The sequence below is a fragment of the Berghia stephanieae genome, chromosome 7 (assembly GCF_034508935.2).
Source record: "Berghia stephanieae isolate SIO BIC M18660-M18661 chromosome 7, UCSD_Bste_1.3, whole genome shotgun sequence".
Taxonomy (NCBI): Eukaryota; Metazoa; Mollusca; class Gastropoda; order Nudibranchia; family Aeolidiidae; genus Berghia; species Berghia stephanieae.
The window spans coordinates 39197420-39211247 of NC_088366.1; the positions used below are offsets into that span (position 1 = coordinate 39197420).

Below are 13828 nucleotides of genomic sequence, written 5' to 3' on the forward strand. Positions count from 1 at the left end.
CGATGACACTAAACAGTCCCAAAATCAATCAATTTCGCCACTGTAAAAAGTTGTCAGTTTGCGTCATCTATTTATGACATCAAGTATTATTATTACTTCCGTTGTGTTGTTGATTAGCGGTGATCAGTGTTGTTGTTCTAATTGCGTGTATGTTTATGTGTGTGTGCGCGTGTGTGTGTGTGTGTGTGTTTGTGTGTGTGTTGTGTGTGGTGTATACATGTGTGTGTGTGTTGGCATTTTTCAGCAAATCGTGGCATTCATGGTGATATTATTCACTTGATCACATGAAGGTATTTCAGTCACCATTTTGATTCTTTTTTTACTATTAGGATTAGCTCGAGATCGAAGGATTTTTTTTTCTATTAGGGTTAGTCATAAATCTTAGTAAAGGTGCTAGGATGTTTGTTTTTCCATAAGTTAAGTAAAGGGGAGACATTCCGAAAGCTCCTACATCCCCAGTATTCTTTAAATTTGTATTTTCACCGTTGATATTTTGTCAGGCATTTATTTATTCAATTTGTCATTATATAGAATTATTTTTAAAACTCTAGAACAAACCTTGATAGATTTGTGAAAGTTTAAAATTTCCTAATTTGACCATTGTTTTGATTTTCGGCCGCCATTTTGATTTGTTAAGTATTGAAAGGTAGTGCAAAGCAGTCCGAGAGTTGTTGTTTTTTTTCTTTTCTATTAGGGTTAGCTCGAGAGGTTAGTCATAAGTCTTATTTAAGGTGCTAGGGTGTTTGTTTTTCCATAAGTTAAGTAAAGGGGAGACATTCCGAAAGCTCCTACATCCCCAGTATTCTTTAAATTTGTATTTTCACCGTTGATCTTTTGTCAGGCGTTTATTTATTCAATTTGTCATCATTTTTTCTATTAGGATTAGCTCGATATCGGAGTATATTTTGTTTTCTATTAAGGTTTGTCATAAGTCTTAGTAAAAGTGCTAGGATGTTTGTTTTTCCATAAGTAAACTAAAGGGGAGACATTCCGAAAGCTCCTACATCCCCAGTATAATGTATTCACTTAATGTAAATGTTGCTGCTCGAAGCTCGAAGAAATAAATAATCATGTGAAATTGAATGTAAGCTTCAATTTAATTACAAAAACAGATAAAATGAACGTTTTGGGTTTCCCCTTTATCAACAAAACAGGATGAATGAAACACCAAAGATGAATGAGATAATGTGGTAGTGGCGTAGTTAAGATGAATAAACAAAACATTGGTTGGCAGGAAATTAGTATGCTCCTTTGTAAGGAAGCACGAATTAAAACAGAATGCTAGATATTTCTAAAAAGGTGCGCAATTAATTAAGTGAAAAGAGGGGAGGCGGGGAGGAACTGTGTAATGCAGTTTAGAAAGTGAAATATAAAAACATGTAGAATGTTGTTGGAAGATAAATACAATGGAATTGAAAATCCTTTCTTAAATATAGTCTAGCCTTGTGGAGAACATTGTGCCATTTGAAATTTGAAAATTAGAAATGTATTTTTTTACAGATAGATAAACAGATAATTTGATTTCCTTTTATAATTTAAAGTCAGTGGAGGTGCATAAAAACGGTGCCAAACGCCACCAATCATGATCACCAGAGTACTGTACTGTAAAGTAAGTTCTCGATCCCAGGATCGTCTTTCAACTCTGCTCACGTCTGCTACTTCAGGTTTATTTTCGCAGTTGATTTTATTACCACAACCTGTTTTCATACACGGACAACTATATGTTGCTGTGTCACGGGTTAGAGGCTATAGCGGCTTACACTTCATGTTGGGCCACACATAAAAATCAACAGAGGATGTACCAACTTACACAGACAACGTTGTTTACCAATCTGCCCTCATTAAATAATGGTGGGTATAATATCGAATGGAAATAGTTCATACCCCGCGAAATTACGGGCTTTTTACAAGTAATACAAAAAGTTAAGAGAACAACTTTATAGTTATAGGGTCTTGAATATGTTTGAGGGAGCGTCAGAGAGAGAGAGAGAGAGAGAGAGAGAGAGGGAGGGAGAGAGAGAGAGAGAGAGAGAGAGAGAGAGGGGGGAGAGAGAGAGAGAGAGAGAGAGGTGGGGGTGGGAGAGCATAGAGATAGGGAGAAAGATAGATAGGGCTAGTAGAAAGGAAGAAATGGGATGCCAATACCATTCAAAAACACAGGCGTGCTCGAGGTCAGTGATCGATGTGAAAAGTGACCAAATATAACATTACTTGGGCAAACAATACTAAAACTTTGATCTCCTTAGAAAAATCATCGGTTTTGATAATCACAAAAACCTAACGGACTCGGAAACATTAAAAATAGATATATATGTTAAGGAAGATGACTCTACGTTCGTTTAAGGGCTCTATTATTTTTAAGGGTTTGATGGCGCTTATTGAGGTCACTGAGGTCATTTTAGGGCTAGTAGAATGAAGAATTGGGATACCAGTAAAAAAATCCTAGTTTTACAAGACATGATAGACAATGAACAATAGACTAGCCCTACAAGACAAAGGACAAGGGATGATTTTGAAAGAAAAGGATGTTGGAAGAAGACAAAGTCAATACTGCCCGGGGCGGGGGGGGGGAGGGGAGGGAGGGGGTACAGGCGTGATCGAGGCCAGTGATCGATGTGAAAAGTGACCAAATTGAACCTTACTTGGGCAAACAATACTAAAACTCTGATCTCCTTGGAAAAATCATCGGTTTTGATAATCACAAAAATTCTAACGGACTCGGAAAAATTAAAAAAAATAGATATAAATGTTAATAAAATTAATTATAGAAGCATTATTCTCTGTGTAGTAATTTTGGTCAAATCGGTCAGGCCAATGGCTATCTGGCAGCCACTGTAAGAAACTCGGGCGCCGATTTCGAGCATCTCTCAATCAAGACTTTCCGAGAGTAAATAAAACGCTGTAGACTGTAAATTATATTATTAAGCCGTCAAATTGCCATAAATTTTATGCCTGTCCATTTATGATGATGCCTAACCTACAATAGGCTAAGCATCAATGTCGCCAGTATTGACTAAGGTAAGTATCGACGATATTTGGTCCTTTTTAAATATTTTTATTTCCGGTGGACTGAATACACAGCTGTGTTTTCAGTCCACTGGTGGACTGAAAACACGGGTCCTAGATACTTACCAACCTTAAATTATGATTATGAGCGGGCGAGAGTATGCCGATGACGTCACGCATTTACCATCCACGGTTACTTCCCTTGCACTAAGAGCACGGTAACTTTCTATCGCGTTGTTGTTTACATGAGAGAGAGAGAGAGAGAGAGAGAGAGAGAGAGAGAGAGAGGTTCGTTTTATTGTGTCCTTGCCTTAATTTCTGACGTTATAACTTTATGAGTGTTACTAAATAGGTGGTTATTTCTTTTTCATGGAAGAGAAATCAAATCAAAAATTTCAAACTCGGTGGTCTAACAAAATCTACGCAGAGATTTTTCACCGATGTGACTTTTCTATGCGAAACTCCGAAGTTGGAGAAATCATCTGACTCATCTCAGACTCAGATGTAATCTGTAGAAGTAAACATTTTAATTTTACGGTCCATACACGGTCCGGATGGATGATCTTTTATTTGTTGTGTTTAGTTATCAGATAGGACCATGAATATTTCATGCATTTCTCGTGCAACTTACTCTAAATCAAAACCAAATGCCTCATCACCGATAGTGAAAGGGCTACTTTCGTTTTCGAGCTTTGGCTTTTATGAGATGAGGAAGTCTTTCACTGTTGTTCTGGTCATTCCTTTTAGAATTAGGCCTATAATGTTCCAGTTAATAACTTATGCTTTGTCAAGATTATTTTATTGTGCATAGCCTATTTAAAACATGTTCTCCATTTGAAGAAAGTCATTAATATTAAAAGTAAGGTTACGTTTTTCTTAAGTTTTTTTTTCCGTGCCTCCGTTGGTGGTGTATTGTAACACTAACAAACTGCTTTTCTACACCGCTGTTGGCAATGTAAATGCTAGTTTTTGACAGAAATTTAACATGCTGCTTAGTGATTGCCGGTGTCAGTTTATAATGATAGTAATGATTTTTTTTTAACTGACAAAAAATAAATATTATTATTATTATTATTATTATTATTATTATTATTATTATTATTATTATTATTATTATTATTATTATTATTATTATTATTATTATTATTATTATTATTATTATTATTATTATTTTAAATTTTAATCCAAAGAAAGAAACAATTGACTTCTATCAATCCACTAAAATGACTTTTCATAATTTTCATAGTTAGAAATTAATTTTAACTCAAGGTGAGCGATTACAATAATGTTTCGTATAGTCATTGAATTAGGGACCTCATATGGAATTTTTCCCAAATATGACAAGAATAATAATAAAAAATATTTAAAAATTTTCAGTTTTAAAAAATTGTCCTTTGGGATCCCGATTCTTTCATTGCAGCTATGCGGTATAATTATCACCATCATTTTGGAAGGATTAGGGTTCCAGACCCGTTCTGAGCAGTTGAGTCATTGGAAAAGGAACTTTATTCAAATTCTCTCACCATACTCAGGCATAAATTGGGTAACTGGCTTTTAACATAGGCCTGTAAATTTGCCGGCATTCCTGGCAATTTCGCTCTGCCAGAAAAAAAAATTAATTAAAATACTTTTTCATTCTGTTTAACCGCCTATTGAATTGCTAAAATTCTAAGAAAATATTCTGGGAAATGGGGATTTTTGCTCATGTTATTGAAAAAGCTTCGGCTCGAGGATTTTCAGGCAATTTTTTCAGGGGGTAGATGCAGGCCTGTTAAATAGCATTGTCTCTTTCCGGAAAAAAAACGTAATATCGCCTAACAAGCGTCATATCTCGACCTGCATGTAAAGTCTTGCTGTTGGCTAGAAACCCCTTGCAAAGCGCTTTGAACAAATTTTCATTTAATGGAAATTGCACTATATAATTGTTCTACCCTTGTTCTAATTTGACAAAGCTTGATGTAAATTTAAAGGAAAGCTTAAGGATTGTAAAAAAAAATTAATTAAAAAATTGAACTTTATATTATAGCGCAATATCCACTAAATGTGCTCAAAGCGCTTTACAAGAGGTGCCTGGTCAACAGCAACATTTAACATTTAGAACGGGACATGACGCCTGTTAGGCGATATTACAATTTTTCGGACAAAGAAAACGCTGTTAACGGCCAGGTATTCATTTTACACCTGAGTACGGTGAGAGAATGTGAGTAAAGAGCCGTTTCCAAGGACTCAACTATGCGCCGAGCGCGAGGCTCGAAACCAAGACCTTCCGATCCAAAATCGAGTGTTATACCACTAGACCACATAGCCACACAAGGACCAGGGCCAGATTGTAATAGGCAAGAAATGACGTAATATATTTCAACAATCAATTTTTTGCCTTTACAGGAAGGCCAGCATCACTGCTTGATGAAACTGATCCTGATTGGGTTCCAACGTTAAAGCTTGGACATGGGGCAGAGAAAAAAAACAGACCATTACTCATGTCTTAAAGATAGGAACAAACGCAATTACTGCAGGCAGCAACGGCTCTAGTTGAACAATCAACAATTGGAGAAACTAGCTCTATCATTGACCATGTAAATGTAAGTGTATTGATTGTATCTATTTAAAACAATATTTATGTAGGCATGATATATCTTCCTACATGTTAATGTTAATGTTTCTGTTGGCTTGGGACATCTTGTAGAGTGCTTTGGGTGAATATTGCATGCGCTATATAAAAGCAGATCTCACTCTCAGGAAATTTAGTAGGTCCAAATCAAGCAATTTTTGGGGTACATAGTGAGGTTGGCAACGTTTGTGCCGTTCATTACACTTTAAGGTCATTGCATTGCCAGTAAAAAGGAAGTTGAATAGAGAGTGAAAAGATTGTAAATCTATGCACATAACAATAGACAAAGGGCACAAAATCATATTGCAAAGTTAAGACACAAATCTATGACTATGAGGAAAGTAATAAGACAAAGGGGAATAGAGCACATATCAAGTGACTTCATTTGCTCATAAGGTATGTAAGGAATGCCTGTCCGGTGAGCCAGTAATGAAGTCAAAGTTTGTCCAAATTGTTGGTGCAAGAACTGACATCGAGAGAAGTTTTTTTTCACATAACCAGACTGTACAAAAGCTTACATGGTTGAGTTTTAAGACTTTTAACGTCAGAGATATAAATGACTGAACAAAAAACATCACTTCATTTGAATCAAAAGCTTTGTCTTTATTATGTTGATTAATTTTGTTTTATTGAATGAATGGGCAATGACAATTAATAAAAGAGGAAGATCCATTAAATTTGAGGGCAATGAAATTAATACTATTGCGAGCATGTCCTTCTATGCTATGGATAGGTTGCCTTTTAGGATAGTTCATTCAAAATTAGAAAGTTCTGAAGGTTTTTGTCTTTGACTATAGCGTAACAAATTTTAAAAATATAAATTCTCTTTATTCACCTCTAGGGAAAATTTGTCTTTGGAGTCTATTCTAAAGGGAGACTGAAATAACCCAGGCATTGCCGCAACGCAGCGCCACAAACTGAGCTAGGGCTGAGGTGACTTGCTCAAGGCCACACAACGTAGTGACAAAGTGTTTTTATGATGAGATAGATAGAACTAAATGAGTTCACCCATATTGATTTATTCCTCAATTATTAAGATCTGGGAGGAAATGTTTTATTAACCTTAAATTATGCCGCTTAAGCTAAACGAATATATTAATATTATAGTCTACATGTTATTTTTACAAGCCAATTGTCATTTCATTGTGGTAAAAGGCAATCTGCACAAATCAGCAGAATGACCAATCAAACGTTTTTTACAGAAGCATGTATTCCCTATGTATGTACAAAATACACACGCTGGCAACAAATTAAATATAAAAATTAATAAATTATATGGCATAAAAGAAAAACAAACATTCCCAGAAATGTAAAATATTATGGGCTAAGTTTGTCCATTTTTATTGGTTATAGCCAGCGGCATCTACAAGAAGTTGATGGTTAGGTGCAGCTTGTAACACTCAATGGAATTTCCCGTGTAGAGAATACATATGTGTGTTTTTTGTATACTGGTGTAGGAAATACAGTTCTTTTTTTTATTTTTTTTTTTATTTTTTTTTTTTTGGCGAAGGCCAATAATTGCCCGAACATTACAGTACAGCAGATTTTCTGGGCATACATAGTTTGATTCCACAGGTGATAGAATTACATTAAGTTTTTAAAATATTTGCGTGCTACTTGTAGAGTTTGTACATAAATAGTTTTAGAATTTTTAGGTTTGCCAGTAATTTTGTGCTCGATGATAAATATTTAACATTTGCTGTACGGAGCAATGGTGGTCCACAACACTATTTTTTTAAAAGAATAGATTTCCACATAAATATGCCAAACGATTTTGCAATTCATCATAAGGTTCGGACACTATTGGCGTTTGAAGTTGAAGTCAAAGAAAAACTTTTTTTAAAAATTAGTTTGACCTGTAAAATGAATGACTTGCGTATTTGAGGAAATGGGGCTTAAGTTTTCTTTGTTTTCAAACATATTAAAATTAAAAATCCCAGTGACACGATAGACTATAGACGCCAGAGGTGGTAGGTCAATAATGTACTATTTGCTCTATATATTAACTTAATCTTGGTATTTCTTTTACAGGATTGTGAAGACAGACATTTCAGGTTCCCATCTTGATGCTGAGCAGAAACCACTTGTCGACACACGTAAAAAAACTTCAGAAAGTTACGTTTGATGACTGTAGATTTAAAGATGAAGATTTACCATCCACTTCTCAAATCCATACCGTTGCAGCGAGCGGAGTCCACTATAACCCAATTTTTGGGAATGGCGAACCTGAAATGAAAAGAAAGCAGTCAGACTTTTTATTCATTCTATTCCAATAATGCTTGATTTTATATACCTTTGTCATCCTTTTCATTCTTTTCAATATACTAATACATGTGTTAAACAATTTTACTTTTGCCCGAAATGTTTGTGAAAAAATTGTACTAGTTGTAGTATAACTACTAGTAGTAGTAGTATTACTTCTGTTACCATTATTATATGTTCTGCAATAATATTCAAAACCTAATAATATTTTTGAATTGGCAAATAAATAGAAATCCATTGTATATTTAAACATGAAGTTGGAGCACAATAAAGAAAATAAAGTACTGTAATGACTTTTTTTTAAAATGTGTTTTATCCGTTGCTTTTGCAATTTGATAGTGAATGCTTGACTGAGTTCTCATTTTTCTACCCTGGGTGTGGGGTCATTGATCTTCCATTGTGGGTAAGGTCATTATTGCTTTCTTCACCCCCCTATGTCTGTTTTCCTTTTTCAGGTAGCTTTCTATCTTTGTTTTGGAATAAGATTACATGCTTTTTTCCCCTGTCCTTAGATGAGAGGGTGACAAATGGATGTAAATTTATTTTGTTAATTTATAATTAGCATTTTATAAACAATAGACTGGGTGGGGTCTTTGACTTCCCATGGTGGCAAAAGGTCATGCTGTGTCTTCTATCCCTTATATTGTTTTCCAAGTTTCTTTATGTCCTTGTCTTGGAATGAGATTACTTGGTTTTGTCCTTTCCCTTGCCGGAGTCATTGGCTGAGAGGGAACCAGTCAAATGAATATTGTTAGTTTTGGGAAAAAAAATAATTTTGTCTTGTAAATCAGTTCGCGTAAATTTTTTTCATTATATTATATATATACAGTGGCGTGGGGCCATTGGATCGAATAGTGCCAGGCACCACACCAATCTTTTAAAAATCATTAACAGCATAATTTAATTAAAAATAAAACTGAGAAACTTTAACTCCACTGTCTTTCGCCAACTCGCAACAACATACTGCTTTTTTAGTCTCCACTCTATTCAATATTCCGAATCACGCATGCGCTGACTCGTGTGTTGGTGACATCACTGCGCGACTGAATCAACACCGTGGTGCAAAGCAATCCGAGCTCCAGTTAATGCTCTACCCATTAGTATCGCGACAGCTGATTGAGCGAGAAACTAGGTCGAATTATACTATCTTCAAATAGCGGAAAATCCCTCGACTTGTGCCAGGATCTGAGAGCTCCACCGTTGGACTCGGGGGATGCGCCAATGTTGCACCATTTACGTCATAATTAGGGTAACTTCGGCCATCCAAAATATGACATTAACTGTCAAAAACACTGATCATTGTCAAGTTTATTTGTAACCAGCAAAGAAAAACAACATACAACTTAAAAATATGACTAACAAAATACCCCCCCCCCCCCCCCCCAACACCTTTTTTTTTTTCACGATTATTGAATAAAGTAATTCTTTGCAACGAAGCGTGGTGGACGAATTTACCAACATTTTTCTTGCTTGTAGTGCCGAGCTGATGGTTACGTGTGTATGAGTGTTTATTTGTGTCTGTGTGTGTGTGTGTGTGTGTGTTTGTGTGTATGCGTGTGTTAGTGCGTGTGTATTTGTGTCAGTCAGAGAAATAAAGCGGAGATTGTCAACAGTTATACTTTGGTGTGTTTTTTGATTTCTTAAATACTTAAGTGGAGTGATTTTTTCTTTGTGATGCTTTAAGATCTGAATCTACCTTTTATTTGTGCAATCATTAATCGTATTCCACTGATTTCCATTATTTGAGATATACTTTGAAGTTTTGTTTTGTTAGACAATGAATTGCAATGAATCAAGTTGACTCTTTACTTCACCGACCGTTTGGGAGATTGACACTAGATGACAAATTAGAAATAAAAAGACTAGTTCCTCACCAACCAACTGATTTTGAATTAACACAGGTGTGGAAATCTCGAAAACGCTCTTTTTCAGTGACATGGTATGACAGACATGAATGGTTCACAGTTAGTTTAGAAAAAAAAAAACGTTTCTTTTGTTTTTATTGACTACTTTTTACAGATACAACAAACATTGACAAATCATGGACATTTATAGGCTATAGTGACCTTAACCACTTCCATCGTATTCCTTGACCTCCTGAACGTTGTTTAGCACCCTTAAAAGAGTGAAAAATTTCTTGCGAAATTCAATGAAACAGGAGCGGTTAAATTCGTTAATGATTCTGTCCATTCACAAAGCTGAAATGGATGCCATTCCAGATTTCAATAAACAAATTATAAAAAGATTTGCAGAGATGAAACATCGCCGTGCAGATTTTTTTTACAAGTACTAAAAGTAAGTAAAATCTGTCATAGGTTTTTTTTTTCTCTTTTGATTTACATTTATCACATCTTGATGGCATTATCTACCAAATCCAATCCTTTAAATGGTGGACAAAGAATAATTACAAAGACCTTTTCACACGGGACTTGTATCTGAATGTTGTGGCTTGTTGTTTTCATGAATTATTTGTTTTTGTGAGTTTTGTCCACTCGTAGAAACCATCGACCCTCCCTCCACCCTTCCAAAAAATAGAGTTTTTAACGTGCTCTCTCCTCTTAATCGTGTTCATTGTTTAAGAATTTTTTTTTCTTTTTATCATGGCACCACCATATGCCGTCAATACGCCACGCCGCTGTATATATATAATACGGGGGGCGAAGTGGCCGAGTGGTTAAGGCATTGCACTGTGATCCGGATGACCCAGGTTCGAGCCCCGCTTCAGGCACTTTCGTTTTTTTTTTCCTTGAGCAAGATTATTAACCCCCAATTTGCTCACTTGGACAACATGGGTGATTTCTGTTGACATCGGACATCTTGTTTGATGAGATATCTATATTCCTTCGTGGAATGCCTAGGCGACGATATCTTATGATATCGTGGCGCAAACGGCATAACGTAACTTAATATAATATAATAAAAAAATAATACGCGAACATTTGAGTGTATTCCTCTTAGGGGGGACCTGTGCTTGTGTCAGGATGAGACTTTTGGGTGTTATTGTTATCAGACTTATTACACTGATAGCATTCTCTTGGAATCTACATTTGTTCCTCTTTGTCTTACTTTTCTTGTGTGCTTTTAATTGTAAATCTGGAAATTTTTACAATCCCATTTTATTCCTTTTTACTGGTGCTGAAATGTGTCGCAAGCGCAGTAAAACCCTTAAATCAAACATAAACATTTGAGTGTATTCCGTCTCTGGATGGAACTGTTAGGCGATCTCAAAACTAAGCACATTAATAATTTTGATCTACTTCTGCTCCTTATTTGATCCAAGCCCATGTTTCTTACTACGTATTTCGCAACAGCTTTTAATTGTGCTGAAAATGACCTAATAGTGTCGCAAGCACCGAAAGTAGTCCAGCAAAACCATTAGGTCTATAGAGCCAGATTTCATCCCAGTTTCTATAGTGTGATAATAATAACTTGTTACCCTTTGAATAGGGCGCTTTTCTATTGCCAAGTTACTGCTGGGTGTACAAAAAATAAAAGAAAGGGGAGGGGGTGGGGTCTTAACTTCATCTAGGATATGTCTCGGTCTCTTTGATTGTGAAATGGGTGCTCTACCAACTGAGTTAACGGGACTACCATGAGTCGCAAAACCATTTAAACGTTTAAGTCCGAACACACTGACTGAGCAAATGTGAGTAAAGAGGCTTTTCCAAGTACTCAATTGAGTCTCCCATAGTAGAACTTGAACCTATTAAAGAAGTTTCTTATTTCTTTTTTTTTAAAAGTTATTCATATTCTAGTTCTAAAAAATTCATTGTAATTAATATAGCCATATGTTAAAAACCTCTATATCGTATTATCAATCCTACATGGAGTAATATAAATAAATGTAGAAATAATAATAATAATATGTAATAACAGTAATAATAATCATAGAAGTGAGATGAAAAAAAAAGGGGGGGGGGGGAGTACCTTAGCAGCTAGTACCAGTTTCCCACAGCTAGGAGGCTTAAACCATTTTACATCCGTCACCCATCCATTGTAGGCCTGATTATAAGTAGTCTGTCCCCTGTAAGCCTGGAAAAAAAAAGTTACAATGATGGTAATATTATTAATTGAAACTAGAGGATAAAAACTGTTGTTATCACACTTGCTTAACAACAGTGAATTAAATTTGCTGTGAAATGTGGAGTACTCATCTGAAAGGTTATTAGAATAATTCAGAGAGACACAATTCCATAACTCAACATCAGCCGTGGGGCTAAAAATTATATAGTTGGGGGATTGAGTAAAATATCGAATAAAAAAAGTAGTCATTCAATGGAGCCGAAGTTTAACCTGATTTGAAAAGCGCGAAACGGACCATAGCAATTGCTACCCTTTAGATAGGACTCTCGTCTATGTCAAAGTACTTTCCGCTAGATCTAACAGACTCAGCTACCCAATCACTGCTGGATTGACAAGGGGAGGGGGATAAGAAAAAAAAATCTTCACTCGGGATCAAGCTCAGTCCCTAGGAATGGGGTGGGGCTTTTAAAACAGTATTATGGGCATGATGTTTTGTTACTGTATTATCAGTTTAGATTTGGACTCGGGACCACATTGATTTCATAGTCATTGCCTGCCCTGGTGTTTTTAATTTAAATTATTATTTATAATCTTTGGTGAATTCGGAGGAATTAATCACCTTAAAGGCAAAAGAGTTGAAATTTGAATGTAACCATACAGACTCACATTGATCCACTACTTAGACTGACTTGACTAAACTTACTAAGACTCGAAGACTAAGACTAAGATGATCACGACTCGTGAAGCAGGTCATATCATATTAATATTCCCATGTCAGGTTCGACATCTCTGAGAATAAATCTTACAATTAGCCGTGGATGGTGTAACATAGTATAGGTATAGCATAGGGAAACGATTAAATAATACAGACTTACCGTGAAATGTGTACCCGTGTAGAAACTTGTGGTCGTGACGAGGTAGTTCGCTACATCAAACGATGAGACTGGCGGTAGTTCCTAAAGAATATGGCACCAGTCGTGTTCACAAATGGCATCGGGGTCTACATCATTAACGGGAAAATTTATTTTTTAATATTTATGTCTGGAACCAGAAAAATACGGAAGAATATCGACAGAAACTAATATTTTACTATTCTACGCCATTGTCTTCCATTGCTTTCTGCCATCCGGAAATAAACTTCCACTCCGATCAGCTGTTTAACCGCATACTATCTATATGAGCCCAGATACTACCCAACTCTAACATAAATTGCTCATGGATCGTATGAAGATAATATAAATCTATCAACAGATCTAGAGGGGAGGGTAAATGATAATTATGGAAAGGGGGGGGGGGAGGGCAAATGAATTCACAATTGACCAGTGTTGTAGAATAACAGAGTAGGGAAACTCACCTGATCAAGACGTTGTGAACGCTGACTCCACACGGACTCAACACCACTAACATCTACTTCGTATCCCGCTGAGCAACAACCTCTTAGTCTATACTATCTTTGAGCCTTTTAGATGTCAACGTACCCGTATTCAAAACCACTGCCGCTCTTACTGCTGCCACTACTGCTGCTGCTGCCACTGCTACTACTACTACTACTACTACTACTACTACTACTACTACTACTACTACTACTACTACTACTACTACTACTACTTCTACTACTACTACTACTACTACTACTACTACTACTACTACTACTACTACTACTACTACTACTACTACTACTTGTACTGTTCATACTACTACAATTTTAACTCTACCAACCTATCTATCTATCTATCTATCTATCTATCTATCTATCTACTGATTATCTATCAATTCATAGTCATCAACCTTCCTAGCTATCTCTCATTGTATCTACTCATCCACTTATTTATCCATTCATATACATATCGACCCAGCAAATGAATTCACAATCGACCAGTGTTGTAGAATAACAGAGTAGGTAAACTCACCTGATCAAGTCGTTGT

The 13828-nt window shown here is 35.9% G+C and overlaps 1 protein-coding gene and 1 long non-coding RNA gene across 2 annotated transcripts in view; one reads left to right on the forward strand and one right to left on the reverse strand.

Annotated features, from left to right (window-relative positions):
* The window catches only part of LOC144977220 (uncharacterized), a 47953-nt gene extending 39789 nt beyond the window's left edge, over positions 1-8164 (forward strand). Inside the window, exons 2-3 of the long non-coding RNA XR_013646282.1 lie at positions 5392-5588; positions 7649-8164. This is a non-coding gene — a long non-coding RNA (uncharacterized LOC144977220). The remainder of the gene's footprint in view (positions 1-5391; positions 5589-7648) is intronic.
* The window catches only part of LOC144977216 (inactive serine protease PAMR1-like), a 114328-nt gene that overhangs the window by 93814 nt on the left and 6686 nt on the right, over positions 1-13828 (reverse strand). The window lies entirely within an intron of this gene.